The sequence below is a fragment of the Podarcis tiliguerta genome (assembly GCF_965153285.1).
Source record: "Podarcis tiliguerta genome assembly, chromosome: 8".
Classification (NCBI taxonomy): Eukaryota; Metazoa; Chordata; class Lepidosauria; order Squamata; family Lacertidae; genus Podarcis; species Podarcis tiliguerta.
In genome coordinates this window covers 7,253,111-7,265,557 of record NC_139541.1, presented here as the reverse complement: position 1 = coordinate 7,265,557, position 12,447 = coordinate 7,253,111, and positions in this window count along the sequence as shown.

Genomic DNA, 12,447 nt, shown 5'->3' with positions numbered 1-12,447 from the left:
AGTGTCAGCAATACTAGTCTGGGCGGACCAGCAGCTTGAAGCAGGATAAGGCAGCTGCTTCTTTTCCATTCAGAATATTTTAACTGAAATTTTAACAGGCATAAAAGAGATGTGCAACATACAACGTGAATAAAAACCTTTTGTCACATCAACAAAGGGAAGAGTTATTTGCCAGCGACCTTTATTTTTTTCTGGCTGGGAGTCCAAGAGAGAGGGTAAAATAAGGAGATAGAGAAGGGAAATTCCGTCCAGTTCTACCACATTAAGAATTCATCCTCTCCAGAATGAAGCATCACCTCTAGGACAGCGTAAACTTTGCTGTTTTGTTTATAAAGTTGATGAAAAGTTGCCAGATTACTAAAAACTGGCCTTTTTTGGTTGTGCCTCACATCAGCCGAGCCAGTTTTGCGTACAGGGTGGCGTGCCAAACTCTATGAAGCCACTTGTCGGAAGCCACCCAGTGTGGCAACCTAGTCAGATGGGCAGGATAAAACTATTATTATTATTATTATTATTAATTGTTACTTGTGGTATGACAATGTGGTTTGCATCTTTCCAATGATTTGCTAATTCTGATCTAGCAGCTGCCTGCAGCAACACTGATTGAGTTTTTGTGTTAATAATTGCCAATAATGTAAGGTCACCAGATTTTTTTTCAATGAATCCGGGGACACTTTTCAACTTCAATGGATTTTGTATGGGGACTGATTTGTAAATCCGGAGACTGTCCCTGGGAAACGGGGATGTCTGGCAACGTTACAATAATGCTATCATGGGACCTGAAATCATCACCCATCATCATCATCATCACTTTTAATTTGTATACTGCCTTTCTATCTTACGATACTCAATGCGGTTTACATGCTGAAGAAACAAAGAATGTACACCTTATAACAATCTAATGCAATACAAAAAGGTGAGAATAAAACGGCTTTAAAATAAGCAATCTACATAAAATATAGTAACATTCAACAATCATTAGAATAGTATAGAATAATAATGTTGTTGTTGTTTAGTCGTGTCCGCCTCTTCGTGACCCCCTGGACCAGAGCACGCCAGGCACTCCTGTCTTCCACTGCCTCCCGCAGTTTGGTCAAACTCATGCTGGTAGCTTCGAGAACACTGTCCCACCATCTCGTCCTCTGTCGTCCCCTTCTCCTTGTGCCCTCCATCTTTCCCAGCATCAGGGTCTTTTCCAGGGAGTCTTCTCATGAGGTGGCCAAAGTATTGGAGCCTCAGCTTCAGGATCTGTCCTTTCAGTGAGCACTCAGGGCTGATTTCCTTAAGAATGGATGTGTTTGATCTTCTTGCAGTCCATGGGACTCTCAAGAGTCTCCTCCAGCACCAGAATTCAAAAGCATCAATTCTTCGGTGATCAGCCTTCGTTTGGTCCAGCTCTCACTTCCATACATCACTACTGGGAAAACCATAGCTTTAACTATACGGACCTTTGTTGGCAGGGTGAAGAATAATAATATCAGCATATAAAAATTAAACAGAACCCCACTCTTAACAATTACAATAAATAATTTTGAAACTACAATCAATAAAACATGCAAGCCACAGTGCATAAAATAATGCAATACAAATTGAGAAGCAGAGACTGGAGGGTGAGGCAAGGCAGGTGGAAGAAGGCCTTGCCTGATGGAGTCCACCTTGGAGTCCAAGACCACCCCCAGAAACATCATATCTACATCACAGAAGGGGTGTAGCCCAAGCCCACCCCCCAGGTACATCATACCTACAGAAAGGGCTGTCTACAGCAGAAATCTGAGTGCATTGTTTACCTCCCTGACTGCCAGGTTATCTGTTAATGCTTATTTGATTGGATACCCTGGCCAGTCTTTTGTAATGATAAATACTTAGTTCCTGAGCCAGGTCACAGGCTCACACCCTATTCATATCTTAAATGTGCCCTTAAGACAGGATTTGTGAGGAAAAAGACAATGGGGAGGTATCCCACTTTGACCTTGCAGAGAAATATTTGAGGTCAATTTGTTCAGGACTTTTTTTCTGTGGGGTTTCAGACATGTGGTTTATATATTTATGTATGTGTTTGCTTGGTACATTAATGAACATTTATTACATATCTAAGACCTTAAAATTCTTATAACACAGATATACTCATGAGAAAGGTTTCAGGAGCAAACCCCAAGGAAAAATCTGTACCTGCTGCCTTGTGGACATCTTTGGGAGAAGAAAGAGAAAAACATTTCTCTATCTGCTTTCTCCAGGCCAGGGAGCATCGTTATCCCCCTCGATCTCGACACCTGGAAGAGATTATCCACACTTACCTTTCCAGGGACACGTTGTAAAGGCCTGTGTCCGAATCAGAGAATTGTAGAGTTGGAAGGGCCCGCAAGGGTCATCTAGTCCAACCCCCTGCAGTGCAAACAGTGAGTGGTGGGTGTGGTTTTTTTGGTCCAGAGCTTTCACCACCAAAACTCACTCTTTAGCGTTCAACCAGGCAGAGGGCCTTCTCGGGAGTGGCACCCGCCCTGGAACGGCCTCCCGTCAGATGTCAAGGAAATAAACAACCACCTGACTTTTAGAAGACGTCTGAAGGCAGCCATGTATTGGGAAATTTCTAATGTCTGATGTTTTATAATTCTTTATGTGTGCTGTAAGCTGCCCAGAGCGGCTGGGGAAACCCAGCCAGATCGGTGGGGTATAATAATAATAATAATAATAATAATAATACAGTAATAGGTAAAGGTAAAGGGATCCCTGACCATTAGGTCCAGTCGTGGCCAACTCTGGGGTTGCGGCGCTCATCTTGCTTTATTGGCCAAGGGAGCCAGCATACAGCTTCTGGGTCATGTGGCCAGCATGACTAAGCCGCTTCTGGTGAACCAGAGCAGCTCACGGAAACGCCGTTTACCTTCCCGCCTGAGCACTTTGACGTGCTTTCAAACTGCTAGGTTGGCAGGACCGAGCAACGGGAGCTCACCCCGTCGCGGGGATTCGAACCACCAACCTTCTGATCGGCAAGTCCTAGGCTCTGTGGTTTAACCCACAGCGTCACCCGCATCCCTAATACAGTCATACCTTGGGTTAAATGTGCTTCGGGTTGAGCGTTTTCAGGTTACGCTCCGCGGCAACCCGGAAGTAACGGAATGCATTACTTCCGGGTTTCGCCGCTCGCGCATGCGCAGACGCTCAAAATGACATCACGGGCATGCGCAGAAGCGGTGCATTCTACTCAGGATGCGAACAGGGCTCCGGAACGGATCCTGTTCACATCCAGAGGTACCACTGTAATTATCATCATCATCAGAGCAAACATCAATTCAGGTTTTTCACTTGCATTTGTTCCAATTCAGCTTTAAACAGCGGGTTTTTGCAGGGAAAATTGTGGACTAAAAAAAAGGGGGGGAGGGTGGTCAGAGATGGAGCTTTAAAGTGCAGAGTGCAGAGTGTACCTGGAAAGAGTGGGAGAAAGGACAAGGTGTTAACCTTCAAAGCCCTATACAGCCTAGGACCCTTGTACCTACGGGACCGCCTCTACTGGTATGCCCCACAGAGGAACTTACGGTCTTCAAATAAAAACATCTTGAAGGTCCCAGGCCACAGAGAGGTTAGGCTGGCCTCAACCAGAGCCAGGGCTTTTTCGGCCGTGGCTCCGATCTGGTGGAACGCTCTGTCGCAAGAGACCAGGGCCCTGCGGGACTTGACATCTTTCCGCAGGGCCTGCAAGACAGAGCTGTTCCACCAGGCCTTTGGTCAGGGCGCAGCATGACTCCCTCCTTTGGCAATCTTTACAAAACTTTAATTTATGGTTGCCATCAATTTTGATTTTAATTAATTTTTATAACGTTTTTATAATGTTGCACTATTTTAGTGTTGTTAGCCGCCCTGAGCCCGGCTTCGGCTGGGGAGGGTGGGATATAAATAAAATTTATTATTATTATTATTATTATTATTATTAGTCCCAAACAATGCAGCCTGGCTTTCTTTCGCCATGGGGAGTCGCTCCACCCCTTGATCATTTACTCAGCAAGGGACGGTCAGGGGGCCCTTTCCCGCCCCCCCTCAGCCCAGTGGGAAGAGCAGGGGCGAGAGTCTGCAGCAACATTGCAGCCAGCAGGAAGAGCAAATCTCACGCCTTTTCCATGCGTTAGGCACAACCTAAAAATAACCCCAAATTCCAAGGAAAACAGCTGCCATTCCAACTCCTGTGTTTCAAGAACAAGAGGCCACCGTGACCCCCCAGAGAAAGTGGAGCTGTGCAAAAAAGGTTGTTTTCATCCTGTGCTGCTGTTTTTTTGGTTTTTTGGCACTTCGCCTCTCCTTTTTAAATCTCACCCGCTCCTCTCTTAAGAAGTGAGAATTTGCAAGGGCAGGTTTACAGTTTGCAGTGTTCGTATGTTGTCTTTAGAGCGAAGCGAGCGTAAAGCATTTGCGTACAAGTAAATAATAATTTACGCGGGTGGCGCTGTGGGTTAAACCACTGAGCCTAGGGCTTGCCGATCAGAAGGTTGGCGGTTCGAATCCCCGCGACAGGGTGAGCACCCATTTTTCAGTCCCTGCTCCTGCCCACTTAGCAGTTCGAAAACACATAAAAGAGCAAGTAGATAAACAGGTACCACTCCAGCGGGAAGGTAAATGGCGTTTCCGTGCACTGCTCTGGTTCGCAAGAAGCGGCTTAGTCATGCTGGCCACATGACCCGGAAGCTCTGCCGGCTCCCTCGGCCAATAAAGCAAGATGAGCACCGCAACCCCAGAGTTGGCCACGACTGGACCTAACGGTCAGGGGTTCCTTTACCTTTAAATAATAATGACTAAAATAAAAAGTTACGCCAGAAACCCTACCAACCACCAACTACATACAGAGTTTGTACATAAACAAAGCTCAAGCGCCACCTGGTGGCCGCCACCATGATTGCTCTGAGCCAACGGAAACCATCAGAAAATATACCACAAATACAGGGGGGCCGTAATTCACGTTCACAACTTTATGCAGGTGGGGAATAAATAAGTAAACGGAGAACGGGGCAAACATTAGAATACAAATGCATTTGCAGAAAAACATATGCAATTCGTTTCAATAATGCACAATTATGCCTTACTTATTGTTTATAGTTTTAGCTTAATCAAATTATAAAATCCAATAAAAATATTAAAAATAAATCGATCAATGCACAAAGCAATCCCCAACAGCAGCAGTAGAAATATCATGCAGAAAAAGTCAGCCCGGATAGCACAGTTGGTTAAGAGTGTGTTAAGAGTTAAGAGACCAAAAGTTCATCGAAGATTGGGGAAAATTTTCCGATTATTTGAAATGTATATGTGATGAGAAACAACGCTAGTGGGATTTCAAGAAGCTCTGTGAATGATTGAGGAATATTGTGTTGAAGAAAAATAAGAGGGTGAAGGTATGTAAATTGCAATATAAAAATTAGGAAATGTGTAACTGAAAAATTGAATAATGGATGATTGTTAGAGAGGCTGAAGGAAGTTCAAAAAATATGTGATAAATTTAGATTGGATATTATAAATGTATGTTGGAAAATTAATAAAAATTATTTATACAAATTGAAAAAAAAGAAAAAAGAAATATCGTGCAGAAAAAGTCAGCCCGGATAGCACAGTTGGTTAAGAGTGTGGTGCCGACAATGGCAAGGTTGCAGGTTTGATTCCCATCTGGGACAGCTGGGACAGCATTGCAGGGGGCTGGACTAGAGCCTTAGGGTCCCTTCCAACTCTATGATTCTGTGAAGTCACATTCATGGATCATCATTGCAGTTCATCAACAGCCTGGGAGCAAAAGGTGTGTTTTTCCCGGAACCAAAATGAGGGGACCTTTCTTATGTTTAGCGTTGATCCAAAAGTTTATGCAACTGCCACCATATCACTCCAACAATTGTGTGTTTTCTAACTTTATCCATTCTTTCACCCAGCAAAGACACGAAGCTTCATAGTATAACTTTAGATCTGGCAGGGCGAAGCCTCCTCTTTCTTTCGCATCCGTTAATATCTTAAATTTTATTCTTGGGTTCTTGCCCTGCCAGATATATCTTGATATTATTCTTTGCCATTCCTTAAATATTGTCACACCTTTAATTATTGAAATTGTTTGAAACAAAAACAACAGGGTCAGGCCTGGTTAGTACTTGGACGGGACACCTCATGCAACTACTAAGCTTGCTTTTCGCCTTTCCAACCCCATTCCTTCACAGAAATCCAGGACTGTGGTGCAGCACTACCAAACATCCAATGGGGGCTGAGCGACGGCAACCTTACATTTTTATGTATATAGGAAGATAGAGATGCAGCCAAGGGAAGTTCAAGACATTTTGCTTCCACATACAGAAGCTAACCTGACAGGACAGCTGAATCTTCAAATCTGATGATGGGGTCACATATTGCACCAAATCCAAAAGCAGCAGACTATCTCAGTGGGGCTGAAGGAGGCATCTCTGTCTCCAAATAAACTCAGTGTTGCTTCCCACCCATCTGCCATCTGAGGTTGCCATTTTGCCTAATAGTTGGGCTGGGCCGGCATGCAGCTGCAAAGGCTGATCATGTTGGAGCCCACATTTGTTTGCTTTAAAAAACAAAACAAAATAAGAAATAAGATGGCAAATAACAAACTAAATATTGATGTATGTAATTTTTATTTCTTAATTATATTTAGTGGTAGTATGGCTGTATTGTTTTTTGTAACATAAAACCATTCAATAAACATTATTTTAAAAACAAAACAAAACCAGTCACCTGCAAAAGCATTTTCAAAGTTTAAGTCCCCCCCCCCCTTTTTTTTTTTACCTCTCTGTTGAAGAAAGGCTCTCAGGCACTCCCTGTTCTCAGGCTAACAATCTAGACATGACACAGGAAGAAAAGGGATTAGGAGGCTGGAGGAAAAATGTAAGCACAAGCACTGTTTTTTAGTTACGGATGTTATGTAATGGCCAGCTGGAATGGAAAGAGTTTGAGCCCGAAGCTGCTGCGCTTTCAGCAGCACTGACCAAGATAGCCTGCAAATGCTTCTCTGTCTTTCTCTGCTTTCTATAGTTATGAAATGTGTCTGTAGATTCCTGCCAGTTGCAGGCAAAGGGCTTGTTGTAAATAAAAATTTGCCCTTTTCCCTTAAGGGGTATCCAAGAGCCCATATAGAGTCCTTACATAGGTTCCGTATTGGTAGGAGAAAATAACAGAGACCAACCGGAGAATATTGAGAAGCAAAGCAGCTAGTAAGCCTGATATTTATTGATCTGTTGCAACAGGGTACTCCGTCACACGCAGGAGAGGAGGAGGACCCCCAAAATTGCTGTGCAAGGGCTTATAAAGACTTTTGAAATTCCCCACCCCCAGAAACATTCCACCTACATCACAGAAATTTAAATGTTGTTTTTCTCCTGTCACAGTTTATCTCCTGTCTGGCAAGTTACGGTACTTGATTGGATTGCCTGGGTAGCCTGGCCAGTCTTTTGTAGTGGTAAAATACTTATTTCCTGGGGCAGGTCACAGGCTCACACCTTATTCAAACAGGCATATCCTTGAGACAGGATTTGTATTTCCTGGGCCAGGTCACAGGCTCACACCTTATTCAAACACCCGATTGTGAGTTGCTGGAGGAGCCGGTGGCATCCATCAGTTGTATCTCCCCCCTTAGTAGTGTCGCAGGAAACCCCCCCCCCCCAATCATTCAGTTTGTACAAACTCGACACCCACCCACACCCACCCACAACATACACTACGCTTCTGTTATAAATTCATAGAAAATCAACCACACATCGGATCTGCACCGTTCCACTTTTATTTTACTCCATGAAGGAAGGACTACAAAATGGGGAAGGTTTGATACAGGGCAGCCATAATCCCTTGAGCATACCAGCACATCCACAGGAGCCCTGCCCAGTTGCTATGCCAACCCTGATGGTCCTAGACAGAAGACCACCAAGGTCACAAAGAACTTGCATATGGGAGTGGATCCAGCACGGACTGGAACAAAGGACAATGATCAGCTCTTCCCTCTGGGGGCAGGAAACTGCAAACTCCCCTTTGTCACCTGGAAAATACTCATGGGGAGGGGGAAAGGAGGAACCAGCCAGGTGATAGGACACTCAGGTTACCACCACAACTCCTCCCTCAACCCCTCCTTTTTGTGATGTATCAATGATGTAGTTTTAGGGGTGTAGTTTTGTGGATTAGTAACTAATAAAAGTTGGGGGTCTTCTTTTGTTCTGGGCTTCCATTTTGTTTCACCTGGTGGCAGGTGGAAGTCCTGTCACGACAGTCTTCAATAAACACCAAGCCTACTGGCTGCTGTTTTGCTCTGGTATTCCTGGCTGGTGTCCTTGTTTTTTTGTCCAATGGAGCCCTCGGATTTCTCCATTAACAGTAGTCTCTCGGCCTCCACAGATATCTCACCTGACTCGCTGCTAGTGACAGCCTCTGACACCAGCTCTGTCCTGTCCTCAAGTGAGACCCGCAACGAAACGCTACAATACAACCTCACTCCCTATTGTGAGGCCAGGGCTCCAGGCAGCCAGAATACTGCTATGATAAGCTGTATGGGGCTCAAACAAGCCAATTCATTCCCTCCACTCGCATTTTCCGATTTCCTTTTCCAAATGGTATTCAATATCCCGTGATTCCTGGTGATTACTGACTCATTTCCCACACGCCTTTTCCACCTGGCCTGACAAGCTACAATTCTCCTTGCCTCCCCAACAACTTTGTTTATTTTAAAAAAGCATTTCTGTACAGCCGTAGCACAAACTGTTAGGACTGTGTGCAATGCTGAAAGCACAAAACTAAAACAGTGCAGTTAATCATTATACTGGCCGGCAACACCTGCAAAGACTGCTGACATTAAAAAAAAAAAAAAAGGTCTCCCACAGCCTGGAACCAGCAACACAAAATGCCCAACTTCTTGCAGTCCACGGGACTCTCAAGAGCCTCTCCTCCAGCACCATAATTCAAAAGCATCAATTCTTCGGCGATCAGCCTTCTTTATGGTCCAGCTCTCACTTCCATACATCACAACATATCCTCTCCTGCCTCCCTGAACATTCCCACATGGACAAATTCATGATGAAGCTGCAGGTGGCTGCTAGTCCTGATGGCTGTGCTTTGCCTCCATGGCTGGAGACAATAAAGGCTTCTGCATCCTAGTTGCTGGAGCCGCAGGAGGGAAGAGTGCAGCTCTCGCACCCGGGTCCTGCTTGTGGTTTTTTTCCATGGGCCATCTGGTTGGCCACCGTGGGAAGAAGATACTGCACAACAGCAGCAAGAATACTTATTGCAAAGTACTGGAAGACACAAGATCTACCCACCCGGGAAGAATGGCAGATGAAGCTGATGGACTACATGGAAATGGCGGAAATGACTGGCAGAATCCGAGACCAGGGAGAAGAGTCGGTGGAAGAAGACTGGAAAAAATTTAAAGTATATTTACAGAAATACTGCAAAATTAAGGAATGTTAGAAGAATGCTGGAATGATGTTACATGGTTTTAGCAGAAATGTTATAAAGAATTAAGTAAAATCTGATTGTTATTGGGCTAAAGTGGAAAATTTAAAGTTAGATTGTGTTAGACAAATTATAGAACAAAAAAAAAAGATTGAGAAAGATGGAAAGGATTCGCTGAAATAGCTAAATTGAACTAGAATACAAAAAATGGAGGTGTGAGGAGGTCGATGAAACAAGTAAATGAAAGGCAAAGAAATGGAAATTGGATGTGGTTTTTTAAAATGTTTTTGTTTTTCTTGTTGTTTTGATGTATTGTTTTTTTGTTTTTCTTTTTATCTTTGATGTATTGTTTGTTAAATTCTTTATTTTTTTCTTTTTGTAACTGTTAAATTTCTAATAAATATTATTATAAAAAAAAGGAAGAAGATGCTGGACTGGGTGTGCCCCCTTGGGCATGATCCAGCCTCAGGACTCTTCTTATGTTCTTCACTACAGTGGTGCCCCGCAAGACGAATGCCTCGCAAGACGGAAAACCCGCTAGACGAAAGGGTTTTCCGTTTTCAGAGGTGCTTCGCAGGACGAATTTCTCTATGGGCTTGCTTCGCAAGACGAAAATGTCTTGCGATTCTTGAGGTTTTTTTCTGCTCCCCACCCCCTTTTTCTAAGGCGCTAAACTGCTAATAGCCTTTTAGCAGCTAATCCGCTAATCCCTTAAGCCTTTAATAGCCGCTAATAGCCGCTAAACCGCTAATAGGGTTGCTTCCCAAGACGAAAAAACCGCTAGACGAAGAGACTCGCAGAACGGATTAATTTCGTCTTGCGAGGTACCACTGTACTGGGAAAACCAGGGCTTTAACTAGCACCAAAGTGACCCCCCTCCCACAACCCAGGACACAAACCTGGGCGGTGTGTCTGAGGGTCCTGGGCTGCCCAGACCACAAGCCTCACTGATGTGGTCCAAAGGATTGCAGAGCAATATATCTGGCACCAGCTCGGCTGCAGGAGGCATACGCAAAGTGCCACCCAAACGGCTTAGGGACTCTATTCTGGATTTCTGTAGGGTTTACTCCTTGTCCTTTTCTTCTCCCAAACATGTCCTACAAGGCAGTGGCTACATGTGCCTTGTTTACCTCTGTGCCATAGTGGCTGTCGCTGATCTAAAACAGGGGTCAGCAAACTTTTTCAGCAGGGGGCCGGTCCACTGTCCCTCAGACCTTGTGGGGGGCCAGACTATATTTTGAAGGGGAAAAAAACACGAATTCTTATGCCCCACAAATAACCCAGCGATGCATTTTAAATAAAAGCACACATTCTACTCATGTAAAAACACCAGGCAGCCCCCACAAATAACCCAGAGGTGCATTTTAATTAAAAGTACCCATTCTACTCATGTAAAAACACACTGATTCCTGGACCGTCCGTGGGCCAGATTTAGAAGGTGATTGGGCCGGATCCGGCCCCCGGGGCCTTAGTTTGCTTACCCATGGTTTACTCCTTATCCTTTTCTTCTCCCAAAGATGTCCTACAAGGCAGTGGCTACATGTGCCTTGTTTACATCTGTGCCATAGTGGCTGTCACTGATCTAATACAGGGGTCAGCAAACTTTTTTAGCAGGGGGCCGGTTCACTGTCCCTCAGACCTTGTGGGGGACAGTGGACTATATTTTGAAGGGGGAAAAAGAACGAATTCTTATGCCCCACAAATAACCCAGCGATGCATTTTAAATAAAAGCACACATTCTACTCATGCAAAAACACCAGGCAGGCCCCACAAATAACCCAGAGATGCATTTTAATTAAAAGTACCCATTCTACTCATGTAAAAACACACTGATTCCTGGACCGTCCGCGGGCCAGATTTAGAAGGCGATTGGGCCGGATCTGGCCCCCGGGGCCTTAGTTTGCTTACCCATGGTTTACTCCATAGCCTTTTCTTCTCCCAGAGATGTCCTACAAGGCTGTGGATACATGTGCCTTGTTTACATCTGTGCCATAGTGGCTGTCAATGATCTAATACAGGGGTCAGCAAACTTTTTTAGCAGGGGGCCGGTCCACTGTCCCTCAGACCTTGTGGGGGACAGTGGACTATATTTTGAAGGGGGAAAAAGAACGAATTCTTATGCCCCACAAATAACCCAGCGATGCATTTTAAATAAAAGCACACATTCTACTCATGCAAAAACACCAGGCAGGCCCCACAAATAACCCAGAGGTGCATTTTAATTAAAAGTACCCATTCTACTCATGTAAAAACATACTGATTCCTGGACCGCCCGCGGGCCAGATTTAGAAGGCGATTGGGCCGGATCCGGCCCCCGGGGCCTTAGTTTGCTTGGCCATGGTTTACTCCTTATCCTTTTCTTCTCCCAGAGATGTCCTACAAGGCTGTGGATACATGTGCCTTGTTTACATCTGTGCCATAGCGGCTGTCACTGATCTAATACAGGGGTCAGCAAACTTTTTTAGCAGGGGGCCGGTCCACTGTTCCTCAGACCTTGTGGGGGGCAGTGGCGTAGCGTGGGGGGTGCAGGGGGTGCTGGCTGCACCGTGCGCAACATCTGGGGGTTAGGGGGCGCAAATCCATGGGTTAGGGGGCGCAAATCCACAGGTTAGGGGGTGCGAATTACTTGCCTTGCCCCAGGTGCTGACAACCCACGCTACGCCACTGGTGGGGGGCCGGACTATATTTTTTTATGGGGGGGGGGGAATGAACGAATTCCTATGCCCCACAAATAACCCAGAGATGCATTTTCAATAAAAGGACACATTCTACTCATGTAAAAACACCAGGCAGGCCCCACAAATAACCCAGAGATGCATTTTAAATGAAAGGGCACATTCTACTCCTGTAAAAACACGCTGATTCCCGGACCGTCGACGGGCCGGATCCGGCCCCCGGGCCTTTGTTTGCCTACCCACGATCTCAAACATAGGCATGGCATTAGAAAGAGAGAGAGAAGCAAGCGACGCCCCCCACCCACCTCCACTGCGCGCCCCTCCCCATGCTGAGCGCAGCTGCCCAAGCGCCCCC